A 19,380-nucleotide genomic window follows, 5' to 3' on the forward strand; every position below is an offset into this window, starting at 1 on the left:
GATTACATCTAGCCTACTCAGATAATTTAGGATAATCTCCCTATTTTAAGGTCAGCTGATTAGCAACATTAAATCAATCTGAAACCTTAATTTCCCTTTGCCTCATAAGGTAATATATTAACAGGTTCCAGGGACTCAAATGTGGAAATCTTTGGGAGTATTACTCAGCCTATCATAATGGATTCAGAAAATCAAAATAAAAATATTTTGTGACAGATGAAAATTATATGAAATTCAAATTTCAGTGTCCATAAATTTTATTATAACAGCCTTGCTCATTCATTTGTATGTTATCTTGACTGCTTTTGTATCATATTAGCAGAATTGAGTAGTTGCAAGAGTATGTGGTCCTCAAAGCCTAAGATACTTACTATATGGCCCCTTAGAGAAAAAGATTTCGACCCCTCTCATAGAGTTTCTAATTTGGATTTTAGGGCTTTTCTCTTCGATATTAATGGTAGACATGGATCACCAGACATTTGGGGAAATCCTCTAACATGAAATACAGAAACTTATACTAAACAGAATAAGTAAGTCAGAGGAGAGAGAGAGAATGTAGAAAACTGAAGAAATTTTCAAGGAAAAAACCCCTATAATTGATACTCTTAAGAGAGAAAATAGAGACTAGTACAACCAAGAAACTAAAGCAGATTACTACCAAAAAATCTGAATGTTAAGAGATTAAGAAAGATCTCTTGCAAAATAAATATGTGATTGGAGGGATAAGGGAAGGAATCCCTAGGAGTATTAAAATCTCCTGGAAAGTATATGTAAATATAGTTGAGGAAACCTAGAAAGTAGAATAAAAGACAGTGATAGAAAAAGGATAGGAGACTTACAGCGTCAATTCAGGGTCTAGTATTTGACTAGAAAGTTCTAATGAAAATACAGGAGAGGGAGGATGGAAGTAGGTAAGAAAGAGTTACTAAAAATAAAGAGGTCTCAGAACTGAAAAAACGTGATTTTCCAGAGAGGAAGGACTCATCTGGAAAGAATGAAAAATACGCACACCAAGCCATGCGTCATGAAATTTCAGGACACCAGGAATACAGAGAAGATTTTACTCACAGGGAATACAATAGGAAACATGTGACACAAGAATAATAGGACCATGTAATTTGGGATGTTGATAAGACAGTTGCTCAAATGTAAGACCAGGGATTCTGTATTAGTGCAAAGGGATGTCGTCTTTCTCAGTCTTCTGTTGAGGTGATGAAATATTTTAAGTTCGGTAATCATTACTTTTAGTGACTGCTCACCAAATCTTCTTAACTCTGTCCTAAGCATTATTCATTCCAGACATACATTCAGCTACGTGTGAAACAACCCCCCAGGATTATATGCCAGAACTTAAGCTCAATATACCTAAAACACAACCTGTCTCTTGTAGAACTCATTCTTCCTTTTGACTTTGCTATTTTTATTATTTTTCCATTTAGAACTTTAGAATATTCTTTACCTCCTGTAACCAGTGTCAGTCTTACCAGTTCTGTGCTTTAGCGTTTCTCACATCCACTCCCTCAATTTCATCTCTCGCCTTCATTCTGCTTCATACCCTCATCACCTTTAACTTGTGATGCCGGATATCCTCACCCTTCTCTCTCCATGTTCTGATAAACCTAGCCCCGGTTTAAATCACGTTAAACGCAATACTTACTACTTCAGTACTTGTCATATGCTGAATAAAGTTCAAATTTTCTCAGACTGACACTGAGAAAATTTTATACTTTTTTCCAACCTTTAAGTATCTTTATACTCAAAGATTTATACTTTTATACTTTTTTCCAACCTTTGAGTTGGGTTTTCACCATGTTGACCAGGCTGGTCTCGAACTCCTGACCTCAAGTGATCACCCACCTCGGCATTCCAAAGCGCTGGGATTACCGATGGGAGCCACTGCACCCAGCCTAAATAAAAAAAACTTTTTAGTCAGACTAGATTATACTTTGTTCCCTTATGATTATCTTCTGATTTACTGCCTTGGTGCCTTTTCCTATACTAAACACTCCACCCTATATGCCTCTCCCACAAACCCCCCACTGCTGGTAGAAATAGCCACCATCCACTATCCAACATCCACTGAAGAAGGCCTAATCACATGCCATTCCCTCCATGATGCTCTGTTATGGACTAGAAGATTATGTATCTAGGGATATAAACCCTGAAAATATTTTGTTTTAGTTTTAGTTTGCCTGGTTATTTATTTTGTTTCCCTATAAGATTAATATGGTCAGGGACTTTTTGTGTTATTTGCTGTTTCTCTATGCCCAAGATGAGCATGACATATTAATAAATATTTGTTGAATAAATGAATGAATGCTATCAGAGCATTATAGGTTTTATCTTAAATGGGTTTGGTTTTCAATTGCGTTATTGTTGTTTTTAAATTTTAAATTATTGTTCCTTAAACTTATTATCAAATAAGTGTGTTTTATAAGTTGTTTGTTTGCTTTAGCCTTCAGTATGTAGTGATGCCTATTTGCATCAGTAGTATTTTTAGCCTATTGTTTTCCAATAACTAGATTTTAAAGCATATAGTATTAACAATAAGTGATATTTATTGAACACTTACTTTGTTCCAGGGACCGTTTCAAGTGCTTTTTATATATTTTAATTCAGTTAACCCTCAGAACAATACTGCGAATTAAATATTACCATTAACTACATGTTTTAGATGAGAAAACTGAAGTACAGCAGTGAAGGGTTTAACAACTTGCCCAAGGTCATGCATCTAGTAAGTTTTGGAGCCAGGAACTCTGACCCTAGAATATGCACTCCAAAATTTCACTGCTGTATGGCTCAAAAATAAATGGCCCTGTTGGGAATATTCTAAAACAAGATTGTGGTGATGGTTGTACAACTCTGTAAATTAACTAAAAATCATTGAATTGCACACTTAAAATGGGTGAATTTTATGGTCTTAAATTATAATTTGATAAAGATGTTTAAAAAGTGGGTGATCTATGTTCTTATTAAAATGGATTATAATTTTTTTCAATATTTCATGTGCAGTGGAACTTTTAACCTTGAGCTTTCTTGCCACCGGAATATGGGAATGGGTGAAGTAGGTAATCTATGCCTTGCCTAAGTTGGCTAAGGACAGAAAAGTTTATATGTCACTGTTATGAGCTCTTTGGGGGCGAGAATTTTTTCTTCCTTACCTTTGGATCTGTTGGTATGTAAACCCTGCATAGCAGGGACTTGATAAGTATTTGTTGAATTAAATCTCAAGGGCTTTATTTACCTGCACTGTAGATACTTAAATTGTATCCCCAGAAATCCTGGCTTTCATAGTCTAATTTTAAAATGTAGACCTTGTGCAGTATACTTAAAAGGTAAAACATATACACTGCCTAAATGCATAGATATTAACATATAGAAGGGAAAAATGTAGCTGGTGAAAACATTATGTACAAAACTTTGTAGATTAATATGATTGCACATTGATCAAAGTTGCTTGAGGAAGCCAGAAGAAAAATTGAGTTCACATAAGCATTTACTTATAAAGATTTTTAAAGGCATTCTGAAAACATTGGAACTCACAGATAAAGTTGGAAGAATTAAAATTTTCTGCTAAACATGGCAGAAATAGAAAACATATGAATATGGATGTGTATTGATATTTAGGACAGAAAAAATGGAAATCAATCATGAACGAAAAACTTCAGTTTAAAATATATCCATAAGAGATGCTGTTACAGAGTCAAATGTATAAATATAAGCAAGCAGTTAATATAATGTTATATTTTCACTATATTGAATAAGCAGATTCAATAGAAGGATGTAATTTCACTTTGTCACTATTTAGTGACTTGAATTTAGTCAAAATATAAAGATCAAAATGACATATTTATTAAAAACAGTAAGATTTTATTTGTTTGTTTTGAGACAGAGTCCTGCTCTGTTGCCCAGGCTGGAGTGCAGTGGCTCAGTTTTGGCTCACTGCAACCTCCGCCTCTGGGGTTCAAGTGATTCTCCTGCCTCAGCCTCCCAAGGATCTGGGATTACCAGGCGCCCATCACTATGCCTGGCTAATTTTTGTATTTTTAGTAGAGATGGGGTTTCATCATGTTGGCCAGGCTGGTCTCGAACTCCCGACCTCAAGCGATCCACCAGCTTCAGCCTTCACATAGGGAAAAGTTGAGGAAGTGGGAAAAGGTTGAAGTGGGTGGATATATCAGATCAAATAGGGCTGTTTTGGCTATGTAGAGTTTGGATACTCTTCTGAGAGTAATGAGAAGCCATTACATGGATTTTAGGAGAGGATTGGCATTATTCAAGTTATATTTTTAAAAGAATCATTCTGGCTGTTCTGCATGGAGAATAACTACAAGAAGAGAATGGTGGAAGCAGGGTGACTGGTTAGGGGCTGTTTTAGACATAAAGGTAAATTCCTGGACAAGGGTTTTAGTGGTGAAGGTAATGTTTGGATTCTGAAGATTTTTTGAAGCTGGAGCTAACAAATGGATAATGTAAGGCTCATTTTTTACAGTATTTTAAATTATGCCTTTTAAAAAAAGAATTGGGCAATGATATAAAATAGATAATTTAATTTGGAAAATGATTTCATAAAACACATTTGCTCATTCCGTGTCACGGCGCCTTATTTTTTAATGGTTAATGGGCTCTTTGAGAGTGAAGAATTTGGGTTGCATGAAATAGGGGAAGCACGTTTTGAATTTGTGTTATTCTAGCCAAGTGTGATCAGTTAATTTTATTATTATCTGGTATCAATGGGCAATATGGAGTAAATACTCCCTAATTCTTAAAAAAAAAAAAAACTTTTGGCATATTACAAAGCACAATTAGTCTTCTATGGTTATCTAGATAGGGCTATGTCATCTAAAATGTTCAGACTCTCTGCAGGATGACTATAGTCTCTAAAAAGCCTATATAAGGGATGCCTCTCTCTAGTAGAGATATTTCCTGAGCCATGTTTCTCAGCGTCAGGACAGTTATGATTTATTTTGTAAGCGGACAAGGCCAAACATTACTGTTTTAACTATTATAAACAAAATAGTAAATGTTAAATGTTCACTTAATAGAGCCACTAGTAGGGCTTTTTATATACACAAAGTAAAGTCTGAGCCAAAAATGTGAAACAGTTCTCTGGTCTGTGTGCATTCTCTTTTAACCTACTCTTTGATTCATTGCAACTGGAGAAGTGATGCAACCAGTGATGATGTGCACTCCAAAGCTCTTGGTGCTGCAGTGAGTCCTCCCTGTTTCGTTTTTGTTTTGTTTTGTTTTGTTTTTTTCTTCTACTAATTACCCAAGCCATAGTAATTTATCAAATTTCTTAAAACTTTTCAGAAATGTTTATTATAATATGTTAGCTCCAAAACAAAGAGCGTTGCAAGATTCTGTTAAACCTCAACCTTTTATAATATTTTTAAATATTTACCAGGTTTTTTTTTTTTTTTTAGCACAGATTCAGACTGGTAATAGCAAAATGATACAAAACTGTCTTAAAAATGTGGAATGCTTCACAAATTTGCATGTCATCCTTGCACAGGGGCCATGGTAATCTTCTCTGTGTCATTCCAATTTTGGTGTATATGCTCCCGTGAACACAATATTTACCAGTTTTGTTCTTTATCAGTTTTTATGGTTCTTAGCTTTAGCCTACAAAGTAATGCCAGGATCAAATCTTAATTCAGATGTAATTTTAAAGATACCTCCCCAATTTTTTATAGTTAATTACAGAAAGAACTGTTCTCATTGAGTGGTGTTTTCACTGAGTAATCTGTTTTTTTTTTGTTTTATTTTTTTGCTGCTTTGTTGTTTTTTGCCATCAAGGTTTTGACCTGTGTGGTAAACACTGATGCTGCATTGATGCTTATGGGGCAGGGGGCTAAAGAGCCAATCACTGTATTTATCAGGTAGTAACCCTGTTTTATTCTGAAAAACAGTTTTTATATGCTCTCTATTTGAAAATATAGCAGAAAAGACCTATTATACTTGTCTTGTAAAGCTGTATTTTTTAATCACAGAAAATTACATTTTATGTTGTGACTGACTATACACATATCTTTGCACGGACACACAGGCATATATGAAACTGAAAAAGGAGTTAACCACTGCAATTCCTACTGCAGTGTGCACTCCATTTTTTTTTTGTATCCCGATTTGTTCCGTATTTAAAGTACTGATCATAACCTATTAAATTGCTTTTATGACCCACTAATGAGTTAGAATCCAGAGTTTGAAAAACACTTCTAAAGCATGCCTCAAATATAATTTGATCTTTTCAGAAGGCTTGTGAGATAGGCAAGGCTAATATTAACCCTTTTCAAACATAGCTAAAGCCTACACTTTGAAAACAGAAGTTGGACTAAAGAATTGAAAACAGAAAAAATGGTTTAGGGTGTTGAATGAGCAGAGGTCATCATGAACACAGTGTACACTTGAATGGTGGTGGAGAGGAAGAGGGGCTGCAGAGATTTAGAACAGGAAGCAGATGGATGTACAAGATATTTTGTTTGCCTCAGGATTTTTGCCTAAGCCCTTGAAGACATCTGGTATGCCACTAGAAATCACCTGAAGCCAAAATTTACCAGATTGTTGGTATCTTGAAAAGCTACCAAAATTAATTTGCAAGGCTCTACCCATCAGCTTCTTACAGTCTACCTGTAGAAATCTCATCTATACCAATCCAGTCCAATTTCTCGAGGTAAGTCTGTTTCCCAAAATTCACTTATTTGCATACTACTTTTATAATTCTTGTCATATGTATACATCACCATATTGTTTTTTAAATTGTTATAAATGGATTTATTTAAATATTCCAAATAATTAAAAAATTTGAGATTAACTTCAGACAATGTAACATTAATCATTTAAAGCATACAATCATTGGTATTTAGTGTATTCACAGTGTTGGAACCACCAATTCTCTAGTTTCAAAAGTGTTTCATCACCCCGTAAAAACACCCCATACCTATTAAGTAATCATTCCTCATTCTCCCATTTAAAAAAGAAACATTCTCATGTGTCTTTTGGCTGCATAAATGTCTTCTTTTGAGAAGTATCTGTTCATATCCTTCCCCCGCTTTTTGATGGGGTTGTTTGTTTTTTTCCTGTAAATTTGTTTGAGTTCATTGTAGATTCTGGGTATTAGCCCTTTGTCAGATGAGTAGATTGCAAAAATTTTCTCCCATTCTGTAGGTTGCCGGTTCACTGTGATGGTAGTTTCTTTTGCTGTGCAGAAGCTCTTTAGTTTAATTAGATCCCATTTGTCAATTTTGGCTTTTGTTGCCATTGCTTTTGGTGTTTTAGACATGAAGTCCTTGCCCATGCCTATGTCCTGAATGGTATTGCCTAGGTTTTCTTCTAGGGTTTTTATGGTTTTAGGTCTAACATGTAAGTCTTTAATCCATCTTGAATTAATTTTTGTATAAGGTGTAAGGAAGGGATCCAGTTTCAGCTTTCTACATATGGCTAACCAGTTTTCCCAGCACCATTTATTAAATAGGGAATCCTTTCCCCATTTCTTGTTTTTGTCATGTTTGTCAAAGATCAGATGGTTGTAGATGTGTGGTATTATTTCTGAGGGCTCTGTTCTGTTCCATTGGTCTATATCCCTGTTTTGGTACCAGTACCATGCTGTTTTGGTTACTGTAGCCAAAACAGCGGCTCATCATCACTGGCCATCAGAGAAATGCAAATCAAAACCACAATGAGATACCATCTCACACCAGTTAGAATGGCGATCATTAAAAAGTCAGGAAACAACAGATGCTGGAGAGGATGTGGAGAAATAGGAACACTTTTACACTGTTGGTGGGACTGTAAACTAGTTCAACCATTGTGGAAGTCAGTGTGGCGATTCCTCAGGGATCTAGAACTAGAAATACCATTTGACCCAGCCATCCCATTACTGGGTATATACCCAAAGGATTATAAATCATGCTGCTATAAAGACACATGCACATGTATGTTTATTGCAGCACTATTCACAATAGCAAAGACTTGGAACCAAGCCAAATGTCCAACAATGATAGACTGGATGAAGAAAATGTGGCACGTATACACCATAGAATACTATGCAGCCATAAATAATGATGAGTTCATGTCCTTTGTAGGGACACGGATGAAGCTGGAAACCATCATTCTCAGCAAACTATCGCAAGGACAAAAAACCAAACACCGCATGTTCTCACTCATAGGTGGGAATTGAACAAGGAGAACACATGGACACAGGAAGGGGAACATCACACACCAGGGCCTGTTGTGGGGTGGGGGGAGTGGGGAGGGATAGCATTAGGAGATATACCTAATGTTAAATGACGACTTAATGGGTGCAGCACACCAACATGGCACATGTATACATATGTAACTAACCTGCACGTTGTGCACATATACCCTAAAACTTCATGTATAATAATAAAAAAAGAAACATTCTAACACTATCAAAAATGTAAAAAACCAATATGACTCTAAATAGAATATAGCGAATTCTGAAAATAAAATAAAACAATCATTAGCCAGATACTAGCTAGATACTGTTATCTACCAAATCTCTGTGTCTTAGATTTTTCCATGTTAAAAAGGGACATAGGCAAAAGTTATGGAGGTATTAAAGACCAATCAATGCTAAATCAAGACTTTCTGCTTGGTATAACTGAAAGAATTGAAGGAAATTTCAAAAATATACCTTTCTCACTATGAGATTCACTGCTATTTAATGTTATTTCCTTTACCATCTAAAATTTGTCTTGATACAGCTGAATTCATCCTTTCCTTCACTTCACTATTAATGGGGTTGCATATTATTCCCAGAGTCCTTTATAACTGAATTGCAGGAATTCAGGGAGTGTGTTCTAAATATTGGTGATTGCAGTTTTCATTATTATCCTCAAACATATAAAATCCATTATTCACCAAGTAGTAAACTAGATGCCTTCAGAGTTTTAAAGAAAAGATACAGATACTACTTCCAAATAATATAAATCTTTGTTGTGAAAATCAATTTATGCACAATTAACACTTAGAATATAAAACTGATAATAGTAAATGGACAAGTAGATTGTGTTCTAAAAGTTATCTGGTTTAAATTATTTGGAACTTTTATACTATTTCATAGAGATCAAGTTAATACCAGCTATTATGAATATTCCAGATTAGCACAATATGGCTTATCTTTTTATGATCTTCTTTAAGTTCTCCAGGGGTGGTTCTGGTATTATAAAAATAGTACTTTGCATCGCAAACTTCATTTTCCTCATCTGAACAATAAACTTCATCTCTACCCAGTTATAAAGTTCAAATAAGATAACCTTTGTGTAAGTACACAGCACAGTCCCTGGTACTTTGTTGAAGGTCAATGAAGTGTACATTTATTTATTCAGTTACTCATATTCATAGCCATTTTAAAATTTTTAAATTGGCAAGTAATAATTGTACATATCCATGGCATACATAGTGATGAATTGATCCTTTCCTTCACTTCACTGTTATGTTATATTTGATACATATAATGTATAGTGATCAAATCAGGGTAAGTAACATCCATCATCTCAAACATTTATTATTTCTTTGTGTTGGGAATTTTCAATATCCTCATTCCAGCTATTTGAAAGTATATAATATTTATTGTTAACTATAGTCATTCTGCTGTGGTACAGAATACTAGAACTTATTTCTCCTATCTAGCTATAATTTACTATATCTGTTAACAAATCTCTTTCTAACCCTCCCTTCCGTCTACCCTTCTCAGCCTCTAGTATTCTCTGTTTTACTTTTTACTTCTATGAGATCAACTATTTTTCTCTCACATGAGTGAGAACATGTGGTGTTTAATTTTCTGTTCGCAGCTTAATTTCACTTACCGTCCGCTTCCATTCATGTTACCGCGAATGGCAGGATTTCTTTCTCTTTTATGACCGAATAGTATTCCATAGTGCATATATATCACATTTTCTTTATCTATTTATTATTGGATACCTAGGTTGATTCCGTATCTTGGCTGTTGTGAATAGGGCAGCAGTAAACATGGAAATGCAGGTATCTTTTTGACTCACTGATTTTCTTTCCTTTGGATACTGTAGGGGATAAGGGAGAGCTTTCCCTTGGTCCCCTGATGTTATGCTGAAAAATCAACTCATAAAAGGCAGATTAATTAGAGAAAAGGCATACAGATTTATTTATCATATATACACAGGAGCCTTCGGAATGAAGATGAAAAGATACAAGGGAAATTGTCCATTTTTATGCTGAGGTTCAACAAAGTATGGACAGTCATGTAGAAATATGATTGGACAAAAAGGGGTGATCTAATACTAATAGACTGGGGAAACTCAGGAAGGTCGTCTGTCTAGATTCTTTTTGCGTTCTCTGAGTGTGCATTCCTTCCTTCCGGGTATGGGACAAGACCCTCTCTAGAATGGGACTGTTACAACCTACAGACAAACAACGTAGGTCAGATAATTCTTTTGTGGTCAGTTTTTATACTAAAAGTCAGAGGGAAAATTAGAGTAATATTTATAGGATTTATGACTAGCTTTGAGGAATAGGGGTTCTGGTTTCTACGACCCACCTTGAGGGGCCAGGGCTTCTAGTTTCTATGGCTAGTCTCTGGGGAGAATGGGACAGAGAGACAGGAGGGCAGGAGAAAGAGAAAAATGTTTGCTTCAGAGGCTGCTTCTGAGGCTTTCATTTTGGGATATAAAAAATATATACTTAGTAGTAGCCTTGCTGGATCATCTGGTAGTTCCATTTGTAGTTTTTTGAGGAACTGTTCTCCATAATGGCTATACAAATTTACGTTCCCACCAATAGTGTATGAGTTGCCTTTTCTCCACATCCTTGTCTGCATTTGTTATTTTTGATAATAGTTATTCTAACTGGAATGAGATATTATCTAGTTATAGTTTTGATTTGTGCTTCCCTGATGATTAGTGGTGTTCATGAGTATTTTCTCTTATACATGTTGACCATATGTATGTCGTCTTCTATCTATTCAGATCATTTGCCCATATTTTTTGTTGTTTTTATTTTTATTATTTTTTGAGGCAGAGTCTCACTCTGTCACTTAGGCTGGAGTGCAGTGGTGTGATCTCAGCTCACTACAACCTCCACCTCCTGGGTTCAAGCAATTCTTCTGCGTCAGCCTCCTGAGTAGTTGGGATTACAGGTACCCGCCACCACGCCTGGCTAATTTTTTTTGTATTTTTAGTAGAGATGTGGTTTCACTGTGTTGGCCAGGCTGGTCTCGAACTCCTGACCTCAAGTGATCTGCCCGCCTCAGCCTCCCAAAGTGCTAGAATTACAGGCATGAGCCACCGTGCCCAGCCTGCCCATATTTTAATTGGATTTGTTTTTGTTGGTTTGTTTTTCTGTTGAGTTCTTTGTATATTCTGGATATTAATCCCCTGTTGGATGAGTAGTTCATTATTCATGTATAAAAAGGCTACTGATTTTTGTATATTAATTTTGTACCCTACAAATTTACTGAATTCTGTTACCAGTTCTAAGAGAGTTTTTTTTGTTTGTTTTGTTTTTTTGTAGTAAAGTCTGTAGGTTTTTCCATGTATAAGATCATGTCATCTGCAAACAGGGACGTTTTGACTTCTCCCTTTCCGATTTGGATGCCTTTTATACATCTGTTGCCTAATTGCTCTGGTTAGGACTTCCATTAGTACGTTGAATAAGAGTACTGAGATTGGGAGTCTTTGTCTTGTTCTAGTTCTTAGCTGAAAGCTTTTTCTTGTTCATAAGATGTCATTTGTGGGTATGTCATATTTGGCCATCATTAGGTTTAGGTACATTCCTTCTATACTTAATTTATTAAGAGTTTTTATCATGAAAGGATGTTGAATTTTATCAAAAGCTATTTCTACATCTATTGAGATCATCTTACGGTTTTCGTCCTTCTTTCTGTTGATATGTGTGATGTTTATTGATTTGTATATGTTGAGACATCCTTGCATTCCTGAGATAAATCCCACTTGATTATGATGTATCCTCTTACTGATGTGTTGTTAGAACTCGGCTTGTTAGTATTTTGGTGAAGATTTTTGCAACCGTGTTCGTCAGGGATACTGGCTGTAGTTTTCCGCTTGTTGTTGTTGTTGTATCCTTATCTAGTTTTGGTATCAGGGTTATGCTGGCCTTATAGAATGAATTAGGAAGAATTCCCTCCTCTTTTATTTTCTGGGATAGTTTGGAAAGAATTGGTATTAATTCTTTAAAAGTTTGGTAGAATTCAGCAGTAAAGCCATCTGGTTTTGGACTTTTTTGTTGTTGGAAGACCTTTTACTACTGATTCTCTCTCATGACTTGTAATTGGTCTATTCATGTTTTCTTTTCCTTCTGGGTTCAGTCTTTATAGGTTGTATGTGTCCAGGAATTTATTCATTTCCTCTAAATTTTCAAATTTTTTGGCATATTGTTGTTCATAGTACTCTCTAATGATCCTTTGTATTTCTATGGTGTCCATTGTGACATATCCTCTTCCGTTGATGATTTTTTCAAATTTGAGTCTCCTCTTTTTTTCTTTTTTTCTGAGTTTCACTAACGGTTTGTTGATTTTGTTTATCTTCTCAAAGAACTAACTTTCTGTTTGATCTTTTGTATATTTTTTAGTATCTCTCTTTAGGGTCTCACTCTGTTGCCCAGGCTGGAGTGCAGTGGCTAGATCTTGGCTTATTGCAGCCTCAGCTTCCTGGGCTCAGGTGATCATCCTGCCTCTGCCACCTGAGTAGCTGGGACTACAGGCATGTGCCACCATCCCTGGCTAATTTCTGTATTTTTTTGTAGAGATGAAGTTTCACCATGTTGCCCAGGCTAGTCTCAAACGTGTGGGCTCAAATGATCCTCCTGCCTTGGCCTCCCAAAGTGCTGGGTTTATAGGCATGAGCTACCACGCCAGGCCTCAGTCTCAGTTTTGTTTATTTATGCTCTGATTCTTTTTATTTCTTTTACTAATTTGGGGTTTGGTTTTTTTTTCTTCATTTTCTAGTTCTTTGAGGTGCATTGTTAGGTTTTTTATTTGAAATCTTTCTATTTTTTTGGCATAGTCATGTATTACTATAAACTTGCCTCTTAATACTGCTTTTGCTGTGTGCCATAAACTTTGGTACATTGTGTTTCTATTTCCATTTGTTTCAGAAATTTAAAATTTCATTCTTAATTTTGAGTTTAACCTATTGGTTGTTTAGAAGCATTTTGTTTAGTTTCCATGTATTTGTATAGTTTTGAATGTTCCTCTTGTTATGTCTAGTTTTATTTCATTGTGGCAAGATAAGATGCATCATATCTCGATTTTTAAAAATTTATTGAGACTTGTTTTGTGCCCTAACATGTGGCAGTCCTGGAGAGTGTTCCATGTGCTGCTGAAAAGAATGAAGTTGTTAGGTGAAATATTCTGTAAATGTCTTTTAGGTCTGTGGTACAGTTTGTGTAGAAACAAGGTCTCACTCTGTCACCTTGGCTGGAGTGCAGTGGCGTGATCATAGTTCACTGCAGCCTTGAATTCCTGGGCTCAAACGATACTCCTTCCTCAGCCTCCTTAGTAGCTAGGACTATAGGCACATGACATCACAGCCAGCTTATTTTTTATTTTTTGTAGAGACAGAGTTTCACTACGTTGCCCAGGGTTGTCTCAAATTCCTGGCCTCAAGTGATCCTCTGCCTTGACTTCTCAAAGTGTTGGGTTTACAGGCATAAGCCTGCATTTCCGGCCTGTGGTGCAGTTTAAATCTGTGTTCCTTTGTTGATTTTCTGCCTACATGACCTGTCCAGTGCTGAGAGTGGGGTGAAGTTCCCCACTACGTATTGAAGTGTTCTCCACTATGTATTGAAGCTCATTTTTCCCTTTAGATCTAATAATGTTTGCTTTATATATCTGGGTGCTCCTGTGTTGGATGGAAATATATTTACAATTGTTACATTCTCTCGCTGAATTGATCCTTTTATTATTATATAATGTACTTTTTTGTCACTTTATGGCTTTTAACTTGAAGTCTATTTTGTCTGACATAAGCATAGCTACTCCTGCTCACTTGATTTTCATGTGCATGAAATACTTTCAGGCTAAGTGCGTCTTTATAGCTGAGGTGAGATTCTTGTAGGCAGAATATGTTTGGTCTTGTTTTTTCATTCATTCAAATAGTGTATATGTTTTAAATGGGGGAATTTAATCCACTTACATTCAAGATTATTGATAGGTGAGGACTTACTCCTTTCATTTTATTGATTTTCTGGTTATTTTGCATATCCTTTGTTCCTTATTCCCTTACTTATTGTTTTTATGGTTAGGTAGTTTTCTCTAGTGATAAGGATTGATTATTTTCTCTTCTTACTGTTGTATCAGCTCTACCAGTGAGTTTTATAGTTATACATGTTTTCATGATGGTAGTTATTGTCTTTTCACTTCCGGATGTAAGACTCCCTTGAGCATGTCTTGTGAGACTGTTCTAGTGGTGGTAAATTCCTTTAGTTTTTGCTTCTCTGTTGGAAGATTTTATTTCTCCTTCATTTCTGAAGGATAGCTTTGCAGGGTATAATATTTTTAGCTAGCAGGGTTTCCCCACCCCTGCTTTCAGTACTTTGAATATATCATCCCATTCTCTCCTGGCCTGTAAGCTTTCTGCTGAGATATCTGCTGTTAGCCTAATGGAGATTCCCTTATTTATGACCTGACTCTTTTCTCTTGAATGCTTTTGGAATTCTTTGTCTTTTACTTATTACAATTTGCCTATGTTGGGCTCCGGAGAGGACCTGTTTGGGTTGAATCTGTTTGGGGTTCTTTGAGCTCCCTGGACCTAAATGCTCATCTCTCTTCTGAGACTTGGGAAATTTTCTGCTATTATTTCATTAAATATGATTTCCTCACCTTTACCCTTCTTTTTTCCATCTGGAATGCCTATAGTGTGAATATGTGCTTGCTTAATAGTGTCTCATAAATCCTTTAGACTTTCCTTATTCTTTTTAATTCATTTTTTGCCACTGCTTCTGTTATTTCAAAAGATCTATCTTCAAGTTCAGAAATTTTTTCCTCCATTTGGTGTAGTCTGTTGTTGAAGCTCTCAATTATATTTTCCATTTCATTCATTTAATTCTCAGCTCTAGGATTTCTTTTTGGTTCTTTTTTATGATAATCTACCTCTTTGTTGAATTTATTACTTATATCATAAATTGTTTTCCTGATTTTGTTGAATTGTTTATCTGTATTCTCTTGTATCTCACTCAATTTCCTTAAGATTATTATTTTGAATTCTTTTTCTGGCATTTCATATATTTCCTTATTGTGGTCTGTTACTGGAGAATTATGTTTTCCTTTGGAAGTGACATGTTTCCTTGCTTTTTCATTATTCTTGTGTCTCTGTGTTAATTTCTATGAATCTGGTGGACCAGTCGCCTCTTCCAATTTTATTCACTAGGTGTCATAAGGAAAGACTTACTCATATAAATGGATCTTGGGTTGTTGATTTGATGGAGTGCATTGGCTTTGGTTCTAGGTGGACACAGTAGTGTAGTTGTCATAAAATTTCTTCAACTGTAATCCATACTGGGGTCATTTGAGAGTTTCTCAGTGGCCTAGGCTGAGAGAGTTTGTGGTGACAGTAGTGCAGCTTTGCCAGGGTTGGGCTCACTCGGCTATCTCTTAGGTTGGGCATTTGTTCATGCACACAGTGGGTCAGGCAGCTTGGAGTCTGGCTCACTGGGGTTGTAGCCACAGGGATGTTACTCTAGCCAGGAGCACAGGCATGCTTGTGGTTGCTTGGCTAGACTAAGGCATGTCTGCTGGGGACGGCTCATAGGGCTGTTTCTCAGCCATGTATTTAGGCTCATGGCTGCTTCATCAGTCTGCAATGTTTCCACCAGGGGTGGCCTACAGCATTGTTTCTCAGACCGTTGTTGAGGATGTGAGGGGGTTGGGCAGGGCATGTCTGGGGAGGGAAGAGGGCACTGTGTTTCTGGATCCCTGAGTGTGGGCACTTAGCCACTCCACTGGCCCAGGGCTATGTCAGCTGCTTGCAGACTTGTAGGCCTCTCCCGCATAGCAGAGGGCATGCAGTGGTTTGGCTAGTTCAAGGATGGATTTGTCCTAGGCAGGATTGGTAGGCTTTTAGTACAATTGGGAGTGTGGCCCCAGGAGTTGGTTACCTGCTGTGTAGGACCATAGTCACAGCCAATCCTGGGCCCATACTCTGTACAGCTGGGATTGTGACATTCATATATAATGTATGGGCTTGGCATAATCAGTATGAAACCCCGGTGCTGGAGAAGTGCAGTGGCTACTGGCTCCCTGAGCAAGGAGCATTCCAGAGGTGCCTCAGGTCACACTGCGGCACTCTGCTGCAATAGCTTGTCTCACAGGGGAGAGGATGCACCTTGTGCTCCTAATCTGGAGCAGTGAAACTGCATGAATTCCTGGCATTTCTCCAAATGGAGCTGAGAGCTTGTAAGGACCATGGGATTCTTCTTTTGTAAGGACTGTAGGCATTTGTGGTGGCAATGGGGATTTTCTGCTTACCTTTTTCCCCATGATGGAAAGTTCCCTCCGACGCCAGGCAGATCTGATCCAGGTTGGGGAGATGGGGTTATGGAGGCTATGTGCTTCCATGCTGCCCTCCTGTCATTACAGATGCATCTTCACTCCCTTGCCGCACTCCAGCACTCTCTCTTCAACACTCAAATCAAATCTTAGTTGTTTATTTGTAGCCTTGGTCCTTTTTAGTCTGGGGGCACAAATGCCAGGCATCTCTAGTTAGCCATCTTGCCTACCTTCATAGTCTTGTAAATATGTTATAGAACTAAATCAACAGAGTTTGCCCAATGAAGGCAGTTAGCTTTATTGTAATTTGATATGTAGAACTTGACCAGATAATTTACCTCCTTCTCACTGCTATTTACCTCACCATTAGTAACAATAGTGGTGATAACAATATTAGTGATAGTAGTAATAATAATTATTTTAATAACTGCTAACATTGTCTACCCACTGTGTACCAGGAATTGTTATTAATGCTTTTCAGTGTACTTGCTCATTTTATAGTTATGTGAGGTTAGTATTTTTATCCCTGTTTTAAGGATGAGTTAACTAAGATTCAGTAATTTACCTAAGGACATACAATAAGAGGCAGGTAGATCTGGGATTTGACTCTAGGCAGTCTGGCTCCAGGGTCTGTACTTTTAACCAACATCTCTAGGGCCTCTCAGTTTGTGGGATCCCATTCATCCAGCCTAAGTGAAGGGCCATCTGAAAGGGAGTGACTCTAGAGGGCTCATTTTCCTCTACAGGTTGTTTCAAAGCCAGGGAATGTATATTATCATGGGCGAAATTGTCTGTTGGAGAATCTGTCTCATATAGAAAAATCCTACTACTTATCTGTGCACCCGCAGAGTACCAGCAGAGCCGGGTGAGTGGGGAGGAGAGCCAGGAGAGGCAGAGGGGACATACTGCAAAGATAATCTCCTGGTCCCCTCTATTACAGTTAATAAGGATCAAAATAGAATACAAGTTGAAGAAGAGAGGTCAGTTTAGACTCAAGTACAGTTATGCACCACATAACATTTCAGTTAATGACAGTCTGTGTATGCAGTGGTGATTCCATAAGATTATTATGTAGCTGAAAAATTTATATCACCTGATGATGTCATAGCCATCTTAACATTACAGCACAATGTGTTACTCGTGTTTGTAGTGATGCTGGTATAAACAAACCTATTATGCTGCCAGTAGTATAAAAGTAGAGCAGATACAGTTATGTATAGTACAAAATACTTGATAATAAATGACTTACTTCAGGAAATATTCCAGAAGAAGGCATTGTTATCATAGAAGATGACAGTTCCATGTGTGTTACTACCTCTGAACACCTTTCAGTGGGATGATATATAATGGTGGAAGACACTGATGTTGATGATCCTGACCCTGTGTAGGTCTAAGCTAACATGTGCGGTTTGTGTCTTAGTTTTTAACAAAAAAGTTTTAAAAGTTAAAAATTTTTAATAGACAAAAGCTTTTTGAGTAAGGATATAAAGAAAGAAAATATTTTATATAGCTATACAATGTGTGTTTTATGTGTTATTACAAGAGTAAAAGTTTAAAAAAATTAAAAGTTTATATACTCAAAAAGTTACAGTAAGCTACAGTTAATTTATTATTGAAGAAAGAAAAACACTTTTAATAATTTTAGTATAGCCTAAGCTTACTGTGTTTATAAAGTGTACAATAGTGTACAGTAATGTCCTAGACCTTCACAGTCACTAACTACTCAGTCACTCACTAACTCACCCACAGCAACATCTAGTCCAGCAAGCACCATTCATGGTAAGTGCCCTATACGGGGATACCATTTTTTACTTTTTATACTTTGTCTTTACTATACCTTTTCTGTGTGTAGATATGTTTAGATACACAAATATTGACCATGGTGTTACAGTTGCCTGTAGTACTCAGTATAGTAATATTCTGTACAGGTTTGTAGCCTAGGAGCAATAGGCTATTCCATATAAGTCTTACTGTCTATGTTATATATAAGTACATTCTGTGATGTTCACATAATGAGGAAATCATCTAATGAACACATTTCTCAGCACTTGTTCTCATTGTTTAGTGACCCATGACTGTAATTAGGCAAGGAGTGACTACCAGAGTTTTTTCCCCTTCACTGTATTTCCAAATGCTATCTCTTAAATTGACTAGAAGTACTTCAAAATTTTGTATCTGTTTCTCTTAAGGAAAATAATATGTCAAGCCCATGTACATTGAAGGAAATAATTTATTCTGTACTATATTACTGAGATAGCAAATCAAGATTGTAGAAATGGTGTAAAATTAAAACATTTTGCCGAGTTTAAATGGCCATAACTTAAATGGATTTTTTTTTGTCATTCACTAGATCTAGCCAGATGACATCTTACTATTTTAATTTTTAAACTTAGGAGGTTTGCCTATAAACCATTTATTAGCAGAGCAAGCTTTCTAAATGCTATGAGTTAAAACATATGGAGATACTAAAGATACTTGAATGGAGCTTGAATGTCTTCCCACACATAAAATATGTGTCGCAAAGAGGAAAATATATTTTAGACATTTCACTGAATAGTAGTTTGAAGTTAACAGCAAAATACGTGATAGGCATTATTTTTATATTGATAAATTAAGAATACTTTTGTTAAACAAGATATAGTAAGCCAAAAACAAAGCATTCCCTACTATATTCCTAAATCTACATGCTTACACAGTACTCCTCTTATATAAACCTGAAACATATAGGGCTGTGTGTAGTTCAAGTTTGATAGTGATCGCCAGTTTGTGTGGAGTTCCCCATTTATAAAGGTAGACTTGGACCAAGTGATTCTATCTTATTCTACAGGAGAATATATTTCAATATTTTAAAAACGAGTACACATGGCCAGGTGCGGTGA

The 19,380-nt window shown here is 36.4% G+C and overlaps 1 protein-coding gene and 1 non-coding gene across 2 annotated transcripts in view; one reads left to right on the forward strand and one right to left on the reverse strand.

Annotated features, from left to right (window-relative positions):
• WDR70 (WD repeat domain 70) overlaps window positions 1–19,380 on the forward strand; it is a 397,384-nt gene that overhangs the window by 246,646 nt on the left and 131,358 nt on the right. The window lies entirely within an intron of this gene.
• Window positions 5,471–5,574, reverse strand: LOC116457189 (U6 spliceosomal RNA). Its single transcript, XR_004244951.1, has one exon. It is a non-coding gene; the product is annotated as a U6 spliceosomal RNA (small nuclear RNA).

Source organism: Hylobates moloch, unplaced genomic scaffold (assembly GCF_009828535.3).
Source record: "Hylobates moloch isolate HMO894 unplaced genomic scaffold, HMol_V3 SCAFFOLD_17, whole genome shotgun sequence".
Lineage (NCBI taxonomy): Eukaryota > Metazoa > Chordata > Mammalia > Primates > Hylobatidae > Hylobates > Hylobates moloch.